The sequence below is a fragment of the Macaca nemestrina genome, chromosome 10 (genome assembly GCF_043159975.1).
Source record: "Macaca nemestrina isolate mMacNem1 chromosome 10, mMacNem.hap1, whole genome shotgun sequence".
Lineage (NCBI taxonomy): Eukaryota > Metazoa > Chordata > Mammalia > Primates > Cercopithecidae > Macaca > Macaca nemestrina.
In genome coordinates, this window is record NC_092134.1 from 120,825,024 (window position 1) to 120,845,787 (window position 20,764).

The following is a 20,764-nucleotide window of genomic DNA, read 5'->3' on the forward strand; positions in this document are numbered from 1 at the left end:
CAGGACATTGGTCTGGGAAAGATTTTATCAGTAAGTCTTTTAAAGCACAGGCAACAAAAGCAAAAATGAATAAATGAGATTATAACAAATGAAAAAGCTTCTATACAGCAAATGAAATAATCAACAGGGTAAGGAGCTAGTCTACAAAATGTGAGAAAATATTTTCAAGCTACTGATTCAACAGGTGGTTAACATCCAGAATATGCAAAGAACTCAAGCAGCTCAACAGCACAGACAAGCAATTTAATTTAAACAAGGGGGCAAAGAGTTTGAATAGACATTGCTCAAAAGAAGACATACAAATGGCTAACAAATATGTTTTAAAAATGATCTACATCACTATTTAAAAGGAATATGCAAATAAAAAACACACTGAGGTAACATCTCACTCTGGTTAGAATGGCTATCATAAAAAAACATGCAAAAAAATAAATGCTGGCAAGTATGCAGAGTAAAGAGAATTCTTACACACTCTTGGTAGTGATATAAATTAGCACAGCCACAAAGGGAACAGTATGGAGGTTACTCAATAAACTACAATGGAAAAACCTTATGATCTAGCGACCCGCCTACCAGGAATTTATCCAAAGAAAATGAAATCACTATATTGAGGAGACCTCTGCACCCTGATATTTATCTTATTCCTATTTACAATAGCCAAAATATGGCATTAACTTCAGTGTTCGACAATAGATGAACAGATAAAGAAAATGTGAGATAGATTAGAAAGAAGAAAGAGAGAAAGAAAAAGAAAGAAAGAAAGAACTCTGCATATTTAGAGAGATATAGAGAATACTATTTAGCTATAATAAGGAATGAAATCTTGTCATTCACAGCAACACAAATGGAACTGGACAACATTGTATTAAATGAAATAAGCCAGGAGCAGAATGTTTTGCACCACATGTTTTCACTCATATGTAAAAGCTTAAAAAAGTTGATCTCATGAAAGTAAAAAGTAAAAAAGAGGATACTAGACTGGAAAGGGTAAGGAGAAGGGAGGAATAGGAAGAGATTTATTAAAAGATACAAAATTATGGCTCAAAAAGGAGCAGCAAAATGGTAGTAGCAAGGTCTTACTTTCAATAATCACATTGAATATAAATATAGACAGAGTTGTGCAGTTGAAAGACATAAAGTTGATGGAGTGGATAAAAATAACAAGGCTCAACTATATTTGCCTACAAGAGACTCATTTCACCTGTACAGACATGCATATACTGAAAGTGTATGAGTGAAAAAAAGATACTCATACAAATAAAAACCATAGCAAAGTGAGAGTAGCTATACTCATAACAGATCAAACAAATTTCAAGTAAAAATTATATAAAGAGGCAAACAAGGCTACTATATAATGATAAAAGGATTAATAAAAGAGCATGTAGCAATCATGAACACATACACACCCAACATCCACCAAAGCATTTAAATACATGAAGGATACATTAATCAATCTAAAGGGAGAGATACACAGAGATACAATAATAGTAGGGAATCTCAACAGCCTGCTTTCTGCAATGGACAGATTATTTACGGAAAACCAAGAAGAAAACATCAGATTTAAACTGCCCTCTAGACCAAAAGAACTCAACAGACATTAACAGAACATTCTGGCCGGACGCGGTGGCTCAAGCCTGTAATCCCAGCACTTTGGGAGGCTGAGGCAGGCGGATCACGAGGTCAGGAGATCAAGACCATCCTGGCTAAAATGGTGAAACCCTGTCTCTACTAAAAAATACAAAAAACTAGCAGGGCGAGGTGGTCGGCGCCTGTAGTCCCAGCTACTTGGGAGGCTGAGGCAGGAGAATGGCGTAAACCCGGGAGGCTGAGCTTGCAGTGAGCTGAGATCCGGTCACTGCACTCCAGCCTGGGCGACAGAGAGAGACTCCATCTCAAAAAAAAAAAAAAACAAAAAAACAAAAAACAAACCAGAACATTCCATCCAACAGCTGAAGAATACACATTCTTCTACACTGGATGTGGTATTTTCTCCAGGATAGATCATATGTTAGTCTACCAAAAAAGTCTTAGCAAATTCAAAAAATTAAAACCATATCAAGTATCTTTTTTCATGAAAATGAATTAAACTAGGAATCAACAATAGGAGGAGCTCTGAAATGCTACAAATACATGGGAATTAAACAACTTGCTTCTAAACAACCAATAAATCAATGAATAAATCAAAAGAAAAATTTAAAAAATTTCTAGAGACAAAAGAAAATGAAAACACAAAATATTAATACTTATGAAATCCAGCAAAAGCAGTCATTAGAAGGAGGTCTATAGCAATAGATATCTACATCAAAAAAGAAAAAAGCTCTCAAATGAACCACCAAATGAAGGATCTCAAGGACAGAAAAGCAAGAATAGACTGCATTCACAATTAGGAGAAAAGATATAATAAAGATCAGAGTACAATAGAGATTTAAAAACAATACAAAAGATCAATAAAATAGAAGGCAGATTTTATGAAAAGGTAAATGAAATTGACAAACCTTTAGCAAGATTAACCAAGAAAAAAAGAGAAGAGTAAAATAATCAGAGATTAAAAAAGGAGGCATTACATCTAATACCATAGAAACACAAAAGATCATAAGAAACTACTATGAACAATTAATTATATGCCAACAATATGAAAAATCTAGAAGAAATGGATAAGTTCCTAATCACAAAAACCTATCAAGGGTGGGGCAGATTGGGAGGAGGGGTGAGAGTTAAACACTGCATATTGGGTATAATATATACCACTCAGGTGACAGGTACATGAAAATCTCAGAAATCATCACTAAACAAAGTATCCATGTAACCAAAAGCTGCCTGTAACCCAAAAACTATAGAAATACAATCAATTTATCAAACCTGCCAAGATTGTATTAAGAAGTAGAAAATATGAAACAACAAATAATGAGTAATGGGATTTGAAGCAGTAATAAACTCTTCCATTAAAAGAAAGTCCAGGACATGATGGCATCATTGCTGAATTCTATAAAATATTTTTAAAAGAACTAATATAATTTTTCACAAACTATTCCAAAAAATTGAAAAGGAGGGAACTCTTTCAAACTTATTATATGAAGACATAATTACACTGATTCCAAAACCAGAGAAAGATACAGCAGCAATACAAGTACTTGAGGTCAATATCCCTCATGAACTTAAATGTAGAAATTGTCAACAAAATACTAGTAAACCAAGTTTAACAACATATTTAAAAATTTCAGCAGGATTCACATCAGGGATGCCATATTTCAACATATGTCAATCAAATAAGCATGATACATTACATCAATAGAATCAGAAAAATTATATGATCATTTCAATAAATGAAGATGCATTTGACAAAATTTAACACCTCTTCATAATAAAAACTCTCAACCAATTAGGTATAGAAATAACATACTTCAACATAACAAAGGCCATGTATGACAAATCCACAGGCAGCATAATGCTGAATGAGGAATTGTTGAAAGCTTTTCCTTTAAGATCAGGAACAATATGAAGGTCCCCACTCTTACCAGACCTATTCAAAATATTACTGGAGGTCCACAAAAGACTCCGAATAACTAAAGTGATTCTGAGAAAAAGGACAAATCTAGAGACATCACACTACTTGACTTAAAAACATACTACAAAGCTATAATAATCAAAACAGCATTGTATTGGCCAAAAAAATAGAAGAAAAAAAGATCAATGGAACAAAACAGAGATTCCAGAAATAAATTCATGCATTTATAACCAAATGATTCAAAAAAGATGCCAAGAACACTAATTGAAGAAAGCTCAGTCTCTTCAATAAATGATGTTAGGAAAACTGAATATCCACATACAATAGAATAAAGCTAGACCTCTATTTCTCACCACATACAAAATTCCATTCAAAATAGACTAAAGAGTTAAATGTGAGATCTGAAACTATTAAAGTACTAGAATAAGACAAGCAGAAATGCTACATAACTTCAGTCTGGGCAAGGATTTATTAGGTGAGATCTCAAAAATACAGGCAACAAAAACAAAAATAGAGTGATTACATCAAATTAAAACATTTCTGCATGACAAAGGAATCAATCAAGAGACTAAGGAGAAAACCTACAGAATGGGAGAAAATATTTGCAAATTTTACATTTGACAAGAGATTAATATCAAGAATTTATAAGGAACTCAAACAATTCAATAGGAAAAACCTAATTTAAAAATGGTCAAAATACCTGAATAGACATTTCTCCAAGGAAGATATAGAAATGGCCAATAGTTACATGAAAAAAATGCTCAATATCACTAACAATCAGGGAAATGCAAATAGAAGCCAAAATGAGATATCATCTCAACTCAGATAGAATGGATATCATCAAAAAGGCAAAAAAAAAAAAAAAAAAAAAAAATGCTGGCAATACTGTGGAGAATGGGAAAGTTTTATATACTGTTGGTAATGTAAATTAGTACAGGGGTTATGAAAAACAGTATGGCAGTTCCTCAAAAATGTAAAAATAGATCTGTGATATGATCCAGCAATCCCACTACTGGGTATAGGGCCAAAGGAAATGAAATAAGTATGTTGAAGAGTCATTCTGCACTTCCATGTTTATTGCACTATTCATATTATCCAAGGCATGGAATCAACCTAAATGCCATCGACAGAGAAAAGGATAAAGAAAATGTGATGTATATATACGTAATGAACTCCATTCAGCCACAAAAAAAGATGAACTCCTGTCATTTACAACAAAATAGTTGAGCCTGGAGAACATTATGTCAAGGGAAATAAGCTAGGTATAGAAAGAAAAATACTGCATGACATCATTCACGTGAAGAATCTAAACAAATTGATCTCAAAGGCATTGAGAGTGGAATAGCAGTTACCAAAGATGGGACAAACAGGGGAAGTGGAAGATAGGGAGAGGTTAATGGGTAAAATGTTAAAGTTAGGTAGGAGGAATAAGTTGCTGGTAATTACTGTGTAGTAGAGTGACTATGGCTAACAATAATGTATCTTTCAAAAAGCTAGAAGAGAGGATTTTGAATGTACTCACAATAAAGAAATAATAAATGTGTAAGGTGATCAATATGCTAATAACCATGATCTGATCATTACACAATGTATACATGTACTGAAACATCACATTGTATTCCATAAATATGTATGATTATATGTGTATGTGTGTTTATGTGAGTGCGTGTGTATGATCCCATCAAATTTGTTATATGACACCTACAAACCTAGCAAATGTGTGGTTTTCCTCAAGTTTCTGTTTGTGTGATTAATGTTTCTTTTCTCTAGTTTACAGACTGGGGAAACATTAATACATATATTAATTATGTATAGTAATACTATTTTATATATGTGTGTATGTATATGTGTGGGTGTATATATATACACACTGGAAGTTACATATATATGTGTGTGTGTATATATCTGTGTGTATATATATGAAGTTACATTTATGTGTTTGTATATATAGGAAATAACATATATATGTATTTGTGTATGTATACATATAACTTCCAGGCCATTTCCCAGATTCTAGTAATATTTATTTTGTGTGACTTTGCTACACTCAGGTATACCTTGTCTTATCACATGGCTTTCTGTCTATCACGGAATACTAGCATCAAGTGGAATTTTTTAAAGATGTCCAAGCTATATCACAAATGCTTGAATTCAGAATCTCTAAAGTAGGTCTATAATTACATTTGTTGAAAATATATTTTTCCAAATCCTCTCCAGCACCTGTTGTTTCCTGACTTTTTAATGATTGTCATTCTAACTGGTGTGAGATGGTATCTCACTGTGGTTTTGATTTGCATTTCTCTGATGGCCAGTGATGACGAGCATTTGGAGAGGATGTGGAGAAATAGGAACACTTTTACACTGTTGGTGGGACTGTAAACTGGTTCAACCATTGTGGAAAACAGTATGGCAATTCCTCAAGGATCTAGAACTAGAAATACCATATGACCCAGCCATCACATTACTGGGTATATACCCAAAGGATTATAAATCATGCTGCTATAAAGACACATGCACACGTATGTTTACTGCGGCACTATTCACAATAGCAAAGACTTGGAATCAACCCAAATGTCCATCAGGGACAGACTGGATTAAGAAAATGTGGCACATATACACCATGGAAAACTATGCAGCCATAAAAAAGGATGAGTTCATGTCCTTTGTAGGGACATGGGTGCAGCTGGAAACCATCATTCTCAGCAAACTTTCACAAGAACAGAAAACCAAACACCGCATGTTCTCACTCATAGGTGGGAACTGAACAATGAGATCACTTGGACATGGGAAGGGGAACATCACACACTGGCGCTTATTATGGGGAGGGGGGAGGGGGGAAGGATGGCATTGGGAGTTATAACTGATGTAAATGACGAGTTGATGGGTGCTGACGAGTTGACGGGTGCAGCACACCAACATGGCACATGTATATATATGTAACAAACCTGCACGTTGTGCACATGTACCCTAGAACTTAAAGTATAATAAAAAAAAGAGAAAATATATTTTTACACTTGACTCTGATACCAAAAAAAAATCTTTAAAACAATTAATAAGAAACTACAACCTCTAGCATTCATTACAGTAGAGTTGTTGCTACTAGAAAATGCAATATTTAAATGTTTGATCTTATTTTCCCTCTGTCTTGCCTGGCTTGTAGAGATGTGGAAGATATCTTTTTGTGCATGATGAACCAACAAACATGTATGCAAGAGAATGACACAGATTTTATTTCTCTCAGAGAACAGACAGATGCAATGAAGACACATCTTATCAATGGGTTTTGTTTCTCAAGTCAAAGTCAGCTTTTCTTAAACCATTTCCATAGGCCTAGTAGAAACTTAACACATGCTGTAATATGTTGCCTGACAATTATACCTTGCAAATATTTGAATATTTCTATTTTTTTCAGTAGTATCTTAATGGGACGTTGGAAGAAAATACATCAAGGTGGCTAGCAAACACAATTTCAAATTATAAATTAATAAGATTTATAATTTCTGAGTAATGTACAATTTAACATGAAAAATAGATACCATTGTAGCATAAAACCTGGCTAGATTTTAGGCCTAAGTAAAATGTCTAAACGGTTTTATTTTGTTTTAAAAAAGGCATCAGGCGTTTCTCCTTATTTAGGCTATTAATCTATCTCTGCCTTTTTACTTCCACTGTATTCTAGTCATTGGTTTTATTAAGAGTTACAACTACCTGAGCAAGTACTTTTTCTTCTATTACATATTAACTATTCCTCTCACTTTAAATTTTTATGAATCATGTATTCTAAACTACAAATGCATAGCTATGTCCTAACCATGGGTGCCATTTTTTATAGTTTGTTTCATTATAAATTCGTAGGTTTATTCATTGTTGCATCATAAGTGAAGAATGTAGGAATTCTCAGTGAAAAGACTCAGAACACCACAAAAGGAACATCTTACTGAATCAATGCATTAGTTGGAAACAGCAGCAAAATAGCTTGTTTTTTCTCCCCTTAATTACACGCCTTACTATTCTTCAGTAGACGGTGCAAACTGTTCAATGTTGTTTAAGAATTCTAAGTTTGCTTCATCCATTACTTGTCTTTCATTTTCTGATACTTTGGTATCCTTTCCACGGAATTTTTTCTTTACGATAAAAATAAATACAGTAAGTAAAACAAGTACCGGGAACACTAGGGCTACCTTCAAGCCAAAGAAGGCTCTTCTGTGAAAAGAGAATAAGGAAAATAGATTATTAAATTGTGAAAAATCGCTTACATTTTTTTCTCCCCAGTATGCAGACCTTAAAAGAAAAAACAAACAAACAAACAGAAGTTATAGACACAAATATTAAGAAAGCAATTCTGTTTATTCTTTTCATTGGGACATAAAATTCTTTCCTATTGTTATTTTTTTTTTAATATGAAGCTACAGAAACTAAACTCCGGCTGTCTCTAGCCTTCCTCTGGGAGGGAGAAACATATACAGCTCCAACCCCCTCAAACCATCTCATTCTACCTAAGGGCGGGAGAGAGAAACTGAAAAGCAAGTTTGAAGTTCACAATCCAGAGTTACAGTCTCAGATTGAGACCTTATCATAGAACTGTAGAATGCTACTTTTTCTCCAGCATCTTACACCACATTAATAAATGCTTATATACAGCCATTCCTTTTACCCAGTACATTTTGTCTGGCTGTCAAGAAAAAATTGCAAATCTCATACTAAAAGGCAATAAACACAGTCTGAAAAGAATAAGATTGAAAGCCAGATCCAGGTATATAAGGGATGTTGGAATTATCAAAATGGAAATTTAAAACAACTGCTATTAATTTGCTAAGGGCTCTAATGAATAATGTAGACAGCATGCAAGAACAGGTGAGCAATGTAGAAAGGAGATAAAAATTCGAAGAACCAAAAAGAATCACTAAAGATTAAAAAATACTGTAACAGATATGACAAATAGCTTAATTTTTTTATTATTAGATAGAGCACAGTTGAGGAAACTATCTTTAAGTATATCCCAATACAAACCTCCAAAATGAAAAGCAAAGTAAGACTGGAGGAAAAAAAAAAAAAAACAGGATAGCCAAGAACTTTGTGATAACTATGCGTGTGTAATGGAAATACTTGAAGGGGAGAAAGAAAAGAACAAAAGAAATATTTGAACTAATAAGCACTGAAAGTTTTTCTTGAACGAATGTCAGACACTAAAGTACAGACCCAGGAAGCTCAGAAAACACCAAGAAGGAAAATTGCCAGAAAAACTATGCATAGATTTGTTATTTTCAGACTGCAGAAAATCAAAGATGAAGAAAACATCCTGTAAGAAGCCAGAAAAAAAAAAAAAAAAAACCTTATGTATAGAGGAGTAAAAGATTACAAGAGACTTCTCTTCAGAAACCATGCACTCCAGAAGAGAGTGGACTGAAATATTTAAAGTGTTAAGAGAAAAACACCTCCAACTTAAAATTCTGTACCCTGTGCAATTATCTCTCAAAAGTTAAGTTGAAATAAAGACATTGTCGCACAATAAAAAACGGAGGGACTGTTTTGCCAGTACACCTGTCTTTCAAGAAATGTTGAAAGAAGTTTGTTAGAGAGAAGGAAAACGATATAGGTCAGAAACTTGGATACAAAGAAGGGAGAACATCAGAGAAGAAATCAGTTAAGGTCAAATAAAAACAGTTTTATTCTAAATTGATTTAATAGAAAACAGTTTGTTCCAAACAATAATGGCACAATGTGTTTAATAGTATTTAATTTACATGCTTATTCATATGTTTATGTATGATTACACATAAGTGGAGTAAATGACAGCAATGACACAATGGATAGGAAGGAAGAATGAGGGTTATTCTGGTATTATTAGGTACTCTTACTGTCTGTGAAGTTATAAAGTGTTATTTAAATGTAAACTTGGATTTGTTCTAAATGTCTATTGCAAACTCTAGGAAAACCACTAAATGTTTTAATTAAAATGGTACAACTAATAAACTAATAAATAAGATAAAATGAAATTATATAAAATACTCAATTAAAACATAACAGGAAGACAAAAAGTAGAAGACAAACATAGGATCAAAGAACAAGGGCAGCAAATAGAAAATAGTAACAAATATGGTAATATTAATTCAATTACACTAGTAATCACTTTTAATGTCAATGATCGAAATGCATCAATTAAAAGATCAAAGTTAGCTGGGCATGGGGCTGATGTCTGTCATCCCAGCACTTTGGGATGCCAAGAAAGGAAGAATGTATGAGTACAGGAATTCGAGACCAAACTGGGCAACAAAGTCAGACCCCATCTCTACAAAAATTCAAGTATTAGCCAGGCATGGTGGTGTACACCTGTGATCCCAGCTACGTGGGAGGCTGAGGCAGGAGGATCCCTTGAGCCCAGCAGGTTGAGGCTACAGTGAGCCATGTTCAAGCCACTGCTCTCCAGCCTGGGTGGCAGAGTGAGACCCTGTCTCAAAAAATATTAATAATAAGGTTGTTGATGGATTAAAACATTGGCACCCCTGAATATGAAACATGAGGTAAAAATTTAATAAAAGATTTAATAAAATATTTTTAAAAATGTTTTTAATTTCAAATTCCACTTGTTCATTGCTGATTTAAAAATAATTAGACTGAGAAATTAATGCTAATATTAATCAAAAGAAAGGGGAGTTACTATATTTAAAACAGAGCAGTCTTCAAAGCAAGAAAATTGATCAAGGATTAAAAAAATGCCTTATGTAATAACAAAGGGATCAGTTCTCTTATTGTCCCTTGAAAAACATAACAATTCTTAATACGTAAGCTTTTAAGAATGGAGTGTCAAAATATGTTAGGAAAAAATAATAGAACTTCAAAAAGAAATGAAGTCCTCAACATGGTCAACAGGTTCCTGGAAACTAGTAAATTTAAGTGAAATTTTATATTGTATAATGAAACCAATTTTACCACAGATAATTGGTGTAAACAAGAGTTAAGTTCCTATGGCATACAGTATGTTGTTTTGCTTAATGTCAGTTTCTAAGAACCTATTGACAATAAGTGGAGAATTAATGTAAATGAATCCGTAATTGTGTTAGGAGACTTCAAAATGCCTCTATCAGAAATGGGCAGATCTAGCAGGCAAAAATCAGTAAGGACATAGTTTAACTCAATGACACTATCAATCAACAGCATATAATGAACACTTGTAGACTACTCCATCAAACAGCAACAGACTACAAAGTCTTCCCAAGCTCGCATGGATTATTCATTGAGATAGACCACATTCTGAGATATAAAACATATCTTACAAAATTTAAAAGAATGGAAATCATGCAGTGTATTTCCTCAGACCACAGTGGAATTAAATTAGAGTTCAATAACAGAAAGATAACTGGAAAATCTTAATATATGTGAAGATGAAACAATACACTTCTAAGAAACATATGAGTAAAGGTGAAATCTCAAGAGAAATGTAAACATATTTGAAATAAGAGAAAATAAAATTACAGTATTAAAAGTTATGGGATGCCACAAAAGCAGGGTTAGAGAAACATTTGTAGCATTAATGCATATATTTAAAATGAAGGAATATCTGAAATCTATGGCTTAATCTTTTACCTTAACAAAGTAGAAAAAGAAGAGTAAATTAAATTCAAAGTAAGCAGAAGGAAAGAAATAATGAAAAGTAGAGCACATATCAATGAAATTTAAAATAGAACATGAACAGAGAAAATCAACAGAAACAAAAGATATTCCACTGAAAAAAAAATAGTAAAATTGATGAGCCTCTTGCCAGGCTAATGGAGATAGAAAGAAAAACACGATTTATAAATATCAGAATTGAAAGATGGAACATCACTGCAGATCCTATTGACCTTAAAAGGATAAAAAAAAGGAATATCATGAACAGCACTATGGCCCCAATTTTATTAACCTCAACGAAATGGACCAATTCCTTGATAGATACGATCTACCTAAATTCACACAAGAAGAAATAGACCATCTGAATAGGCCTATATCTGCTAAATAAATGAATCAATAATTCGTAACCTTCTAAAATGGAAATCACCAAACCAAGATGGGCTCATGGATGAGTTCTATCAAACACTCACATAAGAATTTATGCCAATTCATTATAATCTCCTTCATAGGATAGAAGCAGCAGGAACAGTTCCTGTCTCATCCCATGAGGTCAGCATTATCCTAATACACAAAGCAGACAAACATATAACAAGAAAACTACAGAGCAATAAATCTCACAAATACAGATGCAAAGATTCTCAAAAATAGCTAATTGAAGCCAAAATTATATAAAAAATTATATGCAACAACAAAGTGGAATGTATCTCAGGTTTACAAGACTGGTTCCACATTCAAAAATGAATTACATAATTCGTTATATTAACAGGCTAAAAATGAAAAAAAAATCACACGATCACATCAGAAAATGCAGAAATGCATTTGAGAAAACCAAACACACATTCGTGACTAAAACTCTCATTAAACCAGGAATAGAGAACTTTATCAATCTGATTTTAAAAAATCTGCCAAAATCCTACACTTATCATACTTAACATCAAAGAACCCAAAGATTTCCTGCCAAGGTCTGGAACAAGGAAAGGATGTCACCTCCCATGACTGATTTTCAACATGGTATCGGAAATCCTAGTTAATGTGATTTAAAAAAAAATGAAAAGGGAATGAAATGTATACAGCTTGAAAGGAAATATATACAGGTTGAAATGTATACTAGTACCAGAAATCCTAGCTAATGTGATTTAAAAAAAAAAAAAAAAGAAAAGGGAATGAAATGTATACAAGCTGAAGGGAAGAAACAAAACTGTCTTTTTTTTTTTTTTTTTCTTTTTTTTTAACATATGTGTATGTAGAAAGTCTCAAATAATAGACAAAAATACCCTGGAACTAATAAGCTATTATAGTAAGATTGCAGGATACAAGATGAATATAACAAAATGAAAAGTTTTCCTATATATTATCAATGAACAAGTGGAATTTGAAATTAAAAACGCATTACTATTTACATTGGTAACCCTGAATATGAAACATGAGGTAAAAATTTAATAAAATATATACAAAAGCTGCATGCAGAACACTATAAAATTCTGATTAAATAGATCAGAGAAGAACTATAAAAATGAAGTGATATTCCATGTTCATGTACAGTATAGAAAGACTCAATATTGTCAAGATGTCAGTTCATCCCAGCTTGATATACAGATTCAATGCACTCCCAATCAAAATCTTCATTAATTATGTTGTGGATATTTACAAACTAATTCTAAAGTTTATACGAAGAGGTAAAAGATACTGAATAGCCAAGACAATACTCAAGGAAAAGAACAAAATGATCATATTGATACTACCTGACCTCAAGACTTATTATAAAGCTGCAGTAATCAAGACAGTGTAATTTTGGTAAAATAATATACAAATATATCAGTGGAAAGAACAAATAGCCCAGAAATAGACCCACTTAAATATAGTCAACTGATCTTTAATAAAGAACTAAGGCAATACAATAGAGAAAGATTAATATTTTCAATAAATGGTGCTGGAATAGCTAGAGATCCACATGAAAATAGTGAAATTACACTTCACAAAAATTAACTCAAAACGACAAATGTAAAATGTAAAACTATAAAAAATGTAAAATGTAAAACTGTAATCTATGATGTAACACAGGAGAAAACAACCTAGGATTTGTTTATGACTTTTTAGATGCAACAGCAACAGCACAATTCATTAAATAAATCATTGATAAGCAGGTCTTCATTAAAATTAAAACTTTCTGAATAGAACAGTTATCCAGGCATGTATCTCAGGTTTGCAAGACTGGTTCAACATTCAACTATCAATTTGTCTTGGCTATTCAGTATTCAACTGTCTTGCCTATTCAGTATTCAAATATTGATTATATAATTCATTATATTAATAAGCTAAATAAGCTAAATAATCACGAAATTACATCAATAGGAGGCTAAGGCAGGAGGATCACTTGAGCCCAGGAGTTCAAGACTACAGCGACCTAAGAAGGTGCCACTGCACTCCTGTTTGGGCAACAGAGCAAGACCCACTTCTGAACAAAAAAAAACAAAAACAAATTCTTCTCTGAGTAAGTGAGAAATACACTGTCAAGATGATAAAATGAGAGTCAGAGGACACAGACTGAGAGAAAATATTCACAAAAGACATCCAAATAATAAATATGGGAAATCTCTGTGCTTTCTGCTCAATTTTACAAAGAACTCTTAAAACTGAACAATTTAAAGAAAAAAACAGTTAAAAAAAAATGGGCCAAAGACCTTAACAGATACTTCTCCAAAGAAAATGTAGAGGTGGTAAACAAGCATATAAGAAGATGCTTCACATCTTATGTCATCAAGGAAATGCAAATTTAATGCAAATTTAAACAACAATGAGATACTACTATATACCTAGGAGAATGGCCAACATCCAGAACACTAAACATTAAATGTGGATAAGGAAGTGGAGCAACAGAAACTCTCATTCATTGTTGGAGAAAATGCAAAATGATACTGACACTTTTGAGGCCAGTCTGACATTTTTAAATAAAATATACATATTTTTGCCATATGATCACGTAATTGCACTTTGGTGTTGATCCAAAGGAGTTGAAATCTGTATCTACACAAAAAAACTGCACACAGATATCTATAGAACTTTTAATTATAATTGCCAAAACCTGGAAGCAATCAAGATGTCCCTCAGTAGACAAAACTGTGGTATATCTAGACAATAAATTATTGTTCAATGCTAAAAAGAAATAATCTATCAAACAAACACCTAGAGGAAACTTCAATTCATATTGCTGAGTAGAGAAACTACTCTGAAATGGTTACATAATGTATGGTTACAACTATGTGATCTCAAACAGACAAAACTATGGAAGTAGTGAAAAGACTAGAGGTTTCCAGAGATTAGAGGGAAAGGAGGGCAGAGCACAGAGGGTTTTTAGGGCAGCAAGACTACTTTTTATGATAGTGTAATGGTGGATTATATATCATTATATGGTCATGCAAACCTATTGAAAGTTCCAAAACAAAAGTGAAATCTGATGTAAACTATGGATCATGAATGATAAAGATACGTCAATATGGGTTGTCAATTGTAACCAATGTACCACCCTGATGGGAAATGTTGGTAATGGGAGAGGCTATGCATGTGTTGGAGCAGGCAGGATATGAGAAATCTCTGTGCTTTCTCCTCAATTTTACTGTGATTCTAAAACTAGTCTAAAAAATAAAGTCCTTTAATAATCATAAGATAATCATTTAACTTTCTGTGTATTAATTGGAAAATAACTGCTCTTTTAAAAATTTCCACTTTAAACAATCCAGCAGTGAACACAGGTGACAAATAAGGGCCATGTGTGAGCTATAATATGTCAGGAGAGTTGTAAAGAGGGATGGTTATTTCTAGCTGGCTGAGGTGGTGCAAACTTTTGAACAAAGGGTGTATGAGATAAGCCTGAAGCATGCACTGGATGTCAGAAGCCTAACACTTGCCTTAATTGGCTAAAATCAAGGTATTGGTAGAGCTGCATCTTTTTTAAAATTATTATTTATTTATTTTTGAGATGGAGTCTCACTCTGTTGCCCATGCTAGAGTACAGAGGCAAGATCTTGGCTCACTGCTACATCTACCTCCCAGGTTCCAGTGATTCTCCTACCTCAGCCTCCTGAGTAGTTGGGATTACAGGCGCCTGCCACCACACCAGGCTAATTTTTGTATTTTTTAGTAGAGATGGGGTTTCACCATGTTTGCCAAGCTGGTCTCTAACTCCTGACCTCAAATCATCCACCTTCCTTGGCCTCCCAAAGTGCTGGGATTACAGGCATAAGCTACTGCGCCCGGCCCTGCATTTTTTTTTCTGTAAACTCTAGGATCTGTTTCCTTGTCTTTTTCCACTTCTAGAGGTGACCTACATTTCTTGGCTTCTGGGCCCTTTCCTCCAACTTCAAAACCAGCAACAATATGCATAGTCGTTCTCAATCACATCCCTCTGATCTCTTCTGTTGCTTCCCACTTACATACACACATACATATATATGTGTGTGTGTACACAACACACACACATACACACATTTCCTTTTAGTTTTACCTAAACTATCACTAAAGGAAAGGAAACTAGTATGGTTTTTTTTTTTTTTTTAATTGTTTTAGGGGTCTTTTCATACTGAAACTAAAGTAACTAAAGTAATGGCTATCCTAAAATGTGATGTTAATGCTTGGACTTGGTGATCATTGCTTTGGGGAGATTCTGAGGAGCATCTTGCCAGTTGCCCTTAAAATGAGTTATAATTCCAATTAAAAATAAACACTTTCTTAAAATTATGTCATTAATGTAAATTTAGTAAGTGTTGCTTTTTTCTTTCCATACTTTTATTCATAGAAATAAAATCTACCATTTAGGAAGACATTTTGTATAATAAGACTTAAAGTTAGGAGAATGTGGGGTAGTGAATGCTGCTTTACTAGAATTCCAGCAAAAGCCAGATCATTACTTGTTGGGAATGTTAGACAGTGAATTTACGCATTAAGTGAGAGAAAGTTCTTCTAATAAATTTGACCCAGGGAGTTTTCTCCAGGGATTTAACCTGAACTAAGAAACATTCCCCACTTTACATAAATAATAGCATGTTCCATGTATTCTTTATGGTTTCTTTTTTTCTTAACATAACAATATATTGTGAATAGGGTCCATATTAGAAAATACATATCTTTTTTCTTCTTTTTTTAAGAACTCAGTATATTCATTTGCCTGCATGTGTCATTATTTGATACCTTATTTATATTTACATGTTTTCAGTATTTTGGGAATATACCTAGCTACAGGATAAATTCCTAGAAGTACTCCCACTGGCTCAAAGTCATTTACTTTGCAATCACAATCTGCAATCAACACCTTTGTTGACAGTCTGGGTGACTTTTAATTGCAATTCTGTTATTGTCAATGAAAAAAAAAGATGTTCATCTTTTCATATGTTTCATAACCTCTAGTGACTTTCTTGGAAAATGTTTGATGATATTTTTCTTTACTATTTCCTATATTTTATAGCAATTTTAGTTTTCCAGAAAAATTGTACAGAAAGTATGGAGGGCTCCCTGCCCAACATGTGCACAGTTTCTCCTATCATTAACTCCTTGTATTAGTACAGCATATTTGTTCCAAATGATGAAAGAATACTCATATATTATTCAGTCCATATTTTACATTAGAGTTCACTTTTTATGTTGTAAATTTCCAAAGGTTTGGCAAATGCATAATATTATGATCCAACATTATAGTATCGTGTAGAATAGTTCCACTGGCCTAAAAATGCCTTGTGTCAGACCTATTCATCAATCCCTTCTCCCCACTGAGCCCCAAGAAACAACTGATCTTTTCATTGTCCACTGTTTTGCCTTTTCTACAAAGTTATACAGTTAAAATTATACAATCTGAAGCTGTTGTAGGCTGCCTTCTTTTATTTACACATTTAAATTTCCTTTCTTTCTTTTTGTAGATTGATAGCTCATTTTTTTTATTGATTGATGTGGTTTGGATTTGTGTCTCTGCCCAAATCTCATGTCAAATTGGGGGAGGGGCCTGGTGGGGGATGACTGGTTTATGAGGGTGGATTTCCCCCTTTCTGGTCTCAAGACAGTGAGTTATGAGATCTGATGGTTTAGAAGTGTACGGTACTTACACCTGTGCACTCTCTCTCTCTATCTCTCCTGTTGCCATGAGAAGATATGCTTTGCTTCCCCTTTGCCTTCTGCCACGATTGTAAGTTTCCTGAGGCCTCCCAGTTATGCTTCCTCTAAAGCTTGTTGAACTGTGAGTGAATTTATCCTGTTTTCTTCATAAATTACCCAGTTTCATATAGTTCTTTATAGCATCCTGAGAATGGACTAATACATGGATGACTAATATTCCATTGTATGAATGTACCACAGTTCAGTTATTTGTTTACCTATTAAGGACATCTTAAATGCTTCCACTTTTTTGCATTCGAATGCAGGGTTTGTTTGTGGGCATGTTTCAAATTAATTTAGGTAAATATCTGGGAGCATGATTGCTTAATCATACAATAAATCTATTTTTGCTTTGTAAAAAACTTTAACTCTGTCTTCCAACATAGCTGTACCAGTTTACATTACCACCAGCAATGAAAGAAAATTCCTGTTATCTCTTTCTTGCCAGCATTTGGTGTTGTTTTTGTTAATTTTTGAGAGCTTTTTATACATCAGACATTTGCCTGTGTCTGTGTCTGACTTAGAAATTCTTCCAATTTATCTTTTGTTTTTGAACTTCACTTAAAATAAGTTTTGGTGATGTAGTTTTTAAAATATTTTATTATTTGTTCCTTTTTTATCTTCTTTGTTTTAACATTTATTTTAGGTTCAGGAGTACATGTGCAGGTTTGTTATATAGGTAAATTGCATGCTATGCAGGTTTGGTGTATAGACTTATTGTCACCCAGGTAATAATCATAGTCACTTATAGCTTTGTATCTTCATCCTCCTCTCACCCTCCATCCACAAATAGACCCCAGTGTCTCTTGTTCCCTTCCTTGTGTCCATATGTACTCAATGTTTAGCTCCCACTTAAAAGGGAGAACGTGGTATTTGATTTTCTGTTCCATATTATTCAAAATCACTAATTATTAGAGAAATACAAATCAAAACTGCAATGAGATACCATCTCACACTAGTTAGAATGGCTATTGTTAACAAGAAAAAAAATAACAGATACTGACAAGGTGGTGAAGAAAAGGGAACACTTATATGTTACTGGCGGAATTGTAAATTAGTTCTGCCATTGTAGACAGTAGTCTGGTGATTTACCAGAGAATGTAAAACAAAATGACCATTCAGCCCATTAATTGTATTAATGGGTATAAACCCAGAGCAATAAAAATCCTTCCACCATTTGTTTTTAAACTATCATTTGGGGCATTTGGGTCATACTTAGTGTTATAGTTTCGTTGTGTCCCCATCCAAATCTCATCTTGAACTATAGTTCCTATCATCCCCAAATGTCGTGGAAGGGACCCAGTGAGAGGTAATTGAATTATGAGGATGGTTACCTCCATACTGTTCTCACAGTGAGTGAGTTCTCCCGAGATCTGATGGTTTTATAAAGTGCTTTTCTCCCTCTTTGCTTGGCACTTCTTCTTGCTGCTGCCATGTGAAGAAGCATGTGTTTGCTTCCCCTTCTGCTATGATTCTAAGTTTCTGAAGGCCTCTCCAGCCATCTAGAACTGTGAGTCAATTAAACCTCTTTCCTTTATAAATTACCCAATCTTGAGTATGTCCTTATTAACAGTGTGAGAATGGACTACTACAGTAAATAGGTACCAGGTAAGGGGGGACTGCTGTAAAGATACCCCAGAATGGGGAAGCAACTTTGGAATTTGGTAACAGGCAGAGGGTGGACTTGTTTGGAGGGCTCAGAAGAAAACAGAAAAACGTTGGAAACTTTGGAACTTCCTAGAGACTTGAAGGGCTCAGAAAACAGGAAGATGTGGGAAACTGAAACTTCCAAGAGTCTTGTTGAACAGCTTTGAACAAAATGCTGATAGTGATATGAATGATAAAGTCCATGCTGACATGGTCTTAAATGGAGATGAGGAACTTGTTGGGATCTGGAGGAAAGGTCACTGTTGCTATGCAAAGAGTTGGGTGACATTTTGCCCCTACCCTAGAGATCTGTGGAACTTTGAACTTGAGAAAGATAATTTAGGGTATCTGGTGGAAGAAATTTCTAAGTGGCAAAGTGTTCAAGAAGCAGCAGAACATAAAAGTTTGAAAAATTTGCAGTCTGATGATGCAGTAGAAAAGAAACCCATATTCTGGGGAGAAATTCAAGCCAGCTGCAGAAATTTACATAAGTAATGAGAAGCCTAATGTTAATTGCCAAGATAATGGGGAAAATGTCTCCAGGGCTTGTCAGAGAACTTTGGGGCAGCCCCTCCATCACAAGCCAGGAGACCTAAGAGGAAGTACTGATTTTGTGGGCTGGGCCCAGGGACTCCTACTGTGTGTAGCCTAGAAGTCCCAGCCACTCCAGCCATTTTTTTTTTTAATTATTATTATACTTTAAGTTCTAGGGTACATGTGCATAATGTGCAGGTTTGTTACATATGTATACTTGTGCCATGTTGCTGTGCTGCACCCATCAACTCGTCAGCACCCATCAACTCGTCATTTACATCAGGTATAACTCCCAATGCAATCCCTTCCCCCTCCCCCCTCCCCATGATAGGCCCCGGTGTGTGATGTTCCCCTTCCCGAGTCCAAGTGATCTCATTGTTCAGTTCCCACCTATGAGTGAGAACATGCGGTGTTTGGTTTTCTGTTCTTGTGATAGTTTGCTGAAAATGATGGTTTCCAGCTGCATCCATGTCCCTACAAAGGACACGAACTCATCCTTTTTTATGGCTGCATAGTATTCCATGGTGTATATGTGCCACATTTTCTTAATCCAGTCTGTCACTGATGGACACTTGGGTTGATTCCAAGTCTTTGCTATTGTGAATAGTGCCGCAATAAACATACGTGTGCATGTGTCTTTATAGCAGCATGATTTATAATCCTTTGGGTATATACCCAGTAATGTGATGGCTGGGTCATATGGTACATCTAGTTCTAGATCCTTGAGGAATCGCCATACTGTTTTCCATAATGGTTGAACTAGTTTACAATCCCACCAACAGTATAAAAGTGTTCCTATTTCTCCACATCCTCTCCAGCACCTGTTGTTTCCTGACTTTTTAATGATCGCCATTCTAACTGGTGTGAGATGGTATCTCATTGTGGTTTTGATTTGCATTTCTCGGATGGCCAGTGATGATGAGCATTTTTTCATGTGTCTGTTGGCTGTATGAATGTCTTCTTTTGAGAAATGTCTGATCATATCCTTTGCACACTTTTTGATGGGGTTGTTTTTTTCTTGAAAATTTGTTAGAGTTCTTTGTAGGTTCTGGATATTAGCCCTTTGTCAGATGAGCAGATTGCAAAAATTTTCTCCCATTCTGTAGGTTGCCTGTTCACTCTGATGGTAGTTTCTTTTGCTGTGCAGAAGCTCTTTAGTTTAATTAGATCCCATTTGTCAATTTTGGCTTTTGCTGCCGTTGCTTTTGGTGTTTTAGACATGAAGTCTTTGCCCATGCCTATGTCCTGAATGGTACTACCTAGGCTTTCCTCTAGGGTTTTTATGGTATTAGGTCTAACATTTAAGTCTCTAATCCATCTTGAATTAATTTT

The 20,764-nt window shown here is 34.3% G+C and overlaps 1 pseudogene; it reads right to left on the reverse strand.

The window, feature by feature from the left end:
* Positions 1 to 6,718: 6,718 nt before the first annotated feature.
* The window catches only part of LOC105469871 (putative solute carrier organic anion transporter family member 1B7), a 77,110-nt pseudogene continuing 63,064 nt past the window's right edge, over positions 6,719 to 20,764 (reverse strand).